The sequence below is a fragment of the Ricinus communis genome, chromosome 8 (assembly GCF_019578655.1).
Source record: "Ricinus communis isolate WT05 ecotype wild-type chromosome 8, ASM1957865v1, whole genome shotgun sequence".
Lineage (NCBI taxonomy): Eukaryota > Viridiplantae > Streptophyta > Magnoliopsida > Malpighiales > Euphorbiaceae > Ricinus > Ricinus communis.
In genome coordinates, this window is record NC_063263.1 from 23,614,813 (window position 1) to 23,620,288 (window position 5,476).

At 30.7% G+C, this 5,476-nt stretch overlaps 1 non-coding gene across 1 annotated transcript; it reads right to left on the reverse strand.

The window, feature by feature from the left end:
• Window positions 1–3,504: 3,504 nt before the first annotated feature.
• Window positions 3,505–3,612, reverse strand: LOC112534344. The gene has a single exon (XR_003078644.1). It is a non-coding gene; the product is annotated as a small nucleolar RNA R71 (small nucleolar RNA).
• Window positions 3,613–5,476: the final 1,864 nt, after the last annotated feature.

Here is a 5,476-nt window from a genome sequence, read left to right on the forward strand (position 1 = left end):
AAAAGACTTAGAGTAATTCTGTTGTATATGCTAAGTATTTAGTAGCTTTTGATTAATTTTTGTAAAAGATTTTAAACTATTCTACATTCAGCTTTGTAATAAGTTTTTTTTTTTTTAGGACTAAGCTATCTAGTTACTATAGGATATTTACTTTTATATTTTTAATTATCTTAGAATTTTCATGCTTTATAGCTACTTAGGATTTCTGTTATAAATTTATTTTGTAATAATAACTTTCTGATTTTGTTTTATTTATGATGTTTTATTTTAAGCTAATCAACTCTTATCAATGATGATTCTCTAAAGCTTGTTTAAAGTTTATACAGGATGATGATTACTTATGGCCAATAGTGATTTAAATGGCACTCCAATTTCCAAAGGAAGTTCTCTATCTTTTTCTCTTTTATGTGTTTCTTTTATGTTCAAGACATTGAGGGAAATATCTAAAATAAGTGTGGAGGGAAAAGACTAAGAGTAATTCTGTTATATATGCCAAGTATTTAGTAGCTTTTGATTAATTTTTGTAAAAAATTTTAAACTATTCTATACTCCGCTTTTTGTTATTATTCTATACTAAAGAATCGATGAAAGAATACTATTATGATAAATCTTTGAGTTCTTGAATTGGTTTTTAAGCACATATGAATGTGAACTCATGAGTTGATTGCACTTAAATGATTAAGTGTTCATCGTTTGCATAAGAACATGATTAGTAGTTTAGCAGCATTTGACATGGGTATGATTAGAAGTGTATGATTTAGGTTATTATTTTCTTGTTATTATTATGGTTTACCTATGTTTGTGGGAAATGATATGAGTAAATTAAAAGCTCTAAGTTAATAATTCTACTCCGCTAGTTTTAGTTGCTGAGTAACCAGTGGTCTTCATGACCAATGTTGATTTTTGCGTAAAAAGGCAATTGAAATTATGAGTATGCAAAGCATCTTGATTTTTATTTTATTGAGTAACCATGTACATTCATTACTCATGTTTGTATTTGCGTAAAAAGGCATAACATCTCAAAAAAGAAAGGAACTCCAAGTATCAAGTAAATCTAATGGGTGAAAAGAAAAGAAAATTCAAGAAAAAGAGCTTGCAAAGCAAGTGAAAAATATAAATGCCTATTGTTCTCTTATTTGAACATTAAGGTTTTTCTTCTTGAATAAGGTTATTATAATTTGAGTTATGCATTATAATTGTATTTGTTGATAATGAGTTAGGGTATTTCTTGTGAACATATGTGTAAATGATGAATACTTGAATCTTTTGACTAACTATGATTGAGTTTACAACCTTTTAGAAAAAAAAAATTCTTATATTCAAGTTTTCTTTGATTTGCATAATTTCTGCATTAGTGAGATTCTTTTGAATAGTACTTTTGAGCTGAGTATGAATTGCTTTATTGATTTTTGCAATGATTGATTCTTAAGTTACTATTTACTTGAGAACAAGTAAAAGTTCAAGTGTGGGGATATTTAATCGATCCAAATTGTATATAGATATTTAAGAGTATTTTAGAGCTTTAATGATATATTTCTATATATAGTATGGTGAAAATATGTGTTTTTACCTCATTTTAGATTCTTGTTTAAATTTAGGAAATAATCGCTAAAGATGAGAATCTGAGCTAAAAAATGCATTAATGGGCTTTAATTAGACTGCATCTATAAAAGGCTCAAGAATCAAACACGTGGGCTACCAATAGCTTGGACCTAGCTTAATTCATTAAATCCCAAGAAGGGGGTTTAAGTAATTATTAAGTAATTAATGGATAATTAGTTTTTGAGTTATTTAGTTTGTTTAGGATAGTAAGGGATAACTATAGTAGTTATGTATTGAGAAAAGAACTCTAAGAAGGAGATCTCTGCAAGGAGTAGAGGTTAATTAAAACAGGGAGTTCTTGGGGCTACTACGATTCTTCTAGAGAAAGTTTCTACTATTCTCTGCAGAAATTTCTATAGTTCATCATCTTCTACATCTAGCTACCTTTAGTTGCATCATTTTTCGAAGAATCAGATAAGCTTTTTGAAGACGTGGAGAAATAGGACCAATCTTCTTCATTCCTTGAAGAGCCTTTGAACTTTGAGGGAGTTTTAAATTTCTGTTTTATGAATCTTAAGTCTTTCTATTTAATTACAATGATCGTTGGATTAAGTATGTTAGGCTAAGTTCCATAAGTGTTTAGCTTGGCTTTTTACTTATGTATGAACCTTATATATTTTAAGTTTAATAAATAATTTCTTTACCTTCATATGTTCATTAGTTTCATCTATTATTATTGGTTGACCATCATATCAATTTGGTAGTAATATTTGTTATGAAAATCTTTAGGTTAAAAGTATTAGAAACATCATCTTTACTTTAATCTATGTTTGTATAAGAAACTTAAGTTGCATCATTAGCTTGAGTAACTTAGGGAAAAAGGCACATCACCATCTCATTTGTTAGATTTGGACTTAAGAGAATTAAGGGAATTACTAAGTAAAATCTAGACTAAATATTTTTTTTCTTCATATAATTCATATTAATAATTCTAGTTGCATATTTATTTTCTGGCTATTTAAATTTTATTTATGAAACTTAAGATCATTCTCAAAACGTTGGCTTAGAGTGTTTATATTTATTTTCAGTATTTTTTGTAATAGTTAGTCTTTATAATATATGCTCTACAATTCCTTGTGAGTTCGACCTCGTGGTGAGCTTGCCTTAACTATCATTCGGTTTGTACACTTGTGAGTACTAATTTAGACACATCAAGTTTTTGGCGCCGTTGTCGGAGAATCGTGTCAATATTATATTTGATTAATTGTCAAATATATATATATATATATATATATATATATTTATGTTTGTTGTGTGTTGCATGTTATTTATTTCTATTTTTTTTAAATTATGTTTTTAAGTTTTTAAATCTGAAATTTTTCCTTTGATTTTGTATGTCTAGTAGGAAAACGAGATTAGGTGATTCATCAACTCATAATCCTTATTATTTGAGATCAAGTGTTACAAAAGCAGAAGGAGACCAAAAGGTAGAGAGTGAGCTTGTACCTCCAAGAGGAATTAAATTTGAAGAAAAGCTGGAGTAAGAGTTGGAAGGAGAAGTTGAGATAATAGCTAATGACCAAAGAGAAGTTGCAGCTCAAAGGCAAATGGCCATGAAGGATTATGCTCGTCTGATAATTGATAATACTACTTCATGCATAGTCTTAGGCGATGCATCTAGGAATTATGAGCTAAAGAACATCCATTTTAATATACTTCCGTCATTCTATGGTATGCCTAGTGAGGATGCATTGATATTCATTAGAGAGTTCTATGCTATAGTTCATACATTCCCATTATCTGGACTCAATGAAGACCAATTAAAGATGAGATGTTTTCCTTACTCATTAAAAGATAAAGCAAAGGCTTGGTTAATGACCTTGCCTCCTAATTCTTTGAGAACTTGAGATAAAGTGTATAAAAAATTTATGAGTAAATTTTACTCACATAAAAAAAACCAAAGAATTAAAGGCTGAAATTTCTAACTTTTATTAAAAGGATACTGAATCCTCTCATGAAGCATGGGATCGCTTCAAATCACTTTTACTACAATGCCCACACCATGGATACCCACTTCCTGTGACTAACCAATCATTTTATGATGGTCTAATACAACAATACCAATGTATGGTTGATAATGCAGTTGGGGGTGCTATGCTAGAAAGAACTGCTAATGAGGTTGATGACATCTTTGAGATGTTAGGAGCCAATTCACAACAAAAGAGTGTGAGAATAAGAAGAGTATGAGTGAATGAAGTTGTGTCTAATAATGAGATGGCTATGCAAATAGCCGAATTAACTAAACAAGTTAAGATTCTTGCTTCAACTAAGAATGTACAAAGCAATGAGGTATGCGGTATATGTGGTGTTTATTGTCATGATGCTAAGATTTATTCGTCTTATGAGACTTATGCAGGAGATGATTATGAACATGTTAATTTGATGGAATCTTATCAACCTAGGCAACTTAGTAATAATCCATACTCCAACACTTATAATCCAGGATGGAAGAATCATCCAAATTTTTCTTGGAGAAATAACGATCATAACTCACCACAAATATTGAGGAACCAAAACCAGTCCTAGTATCAGAATCAAGAGTCCCTTAAAGAAAATCATGTTTGGAGGAAACACTCCAATCTTTTATGACAGCTACCCATGATAGAATGGAGAGGAATAAGAAGAAAATTGATTCCATAGAAGCTTCAATGAAGCGGTTAGAAATTCAAATTGGGCAAATTGCTGAAGCTGTACAAGAAAATAAGAAAGAAAAATTTCCAAGTCAACATGAGCAAGCTAAAGCAATCACTGTTCTTAAGGATGGTGAGTTATTTGATAATGATGTTGAAAATTTAATTGAGAAAGATTCTTCTTACGCAGGTACATCAAAAGAAGATAGACTAGTTGATGTAGAGATAACTGAAGGAGGTTTACAAAGGAAATGAAGAATAGAGTCCAATCTTGGGCAGAAAGAGAAAGACAAGGAGGCATTTTCAAGACCTGAGTTTCATAAGGCAGTTAAGCCTTATAAGCCTCTTATAACGTTCTCGAACAGATTGAAAGAAAGCAAATAGGATAAGCAATTTTCTGAAATTTTTAATATGCTTTCTAAGGTTAACATTAATTTGCCCTTGTTATATGTAATTAGGAACATGCCAGCTTATGCTAAATTTTTTAAGAAACTTAATTCCAACAAGAGGAGATATGAGAACAATGAGAAATTTATGGTATCTAAAACAGCAAGTGCAGTTCTCCAACAACAGTTACCTACTGAGATGAAAGACCCTGGGAGCTTTACCGTTGATATTACAATGAGAGATAAAAAGGTTACTAAAGCCATGTTGGATTTGAGAGTAAGCATCAATTTGACGCCATATTCAATATATGCACAACTTGGCTTAAGAGAATTAAAGCCAACTACCATGTCTCTACAACTGGCTGATAGGTCAATTAAGTATCCAAGAGGCATAGTGAAAGACTTGCTGATTCAGGCAGGGAAACTGATAATCCCTGCTGACTTTGTGGTTTTAGACATGGAAGGTACATTAGCAAGAGATAAGGAGCAAACAATACTCCTTGGTAGACCTTTCATGGCAACCACCTATTGACGTATACAATGGGAAGCTGACCATGACAGTCTTAGGAAAGACTATAAAATTTAAAGTTTTTGATTCTTTAACTATATCTCCTAGCACTTCAATTGATGAATGTTCATATGTTGATTGCATGGATTATTTTGTTTATGAAACATATTTACAAGATAAGGATGATAAGTTAGAAGTTGCATTAACATTGGAAAAGTATGAAGAAAGCTTAGATGAAGAAGTCTTAGACTTACATGATAAGTTAGATAAAGTTATTCTAGTGTTACCTGATGAAAGCACTATTGAACCTTTAGATTCACCCATTGAAACCAAATCAGAAATTATTAATG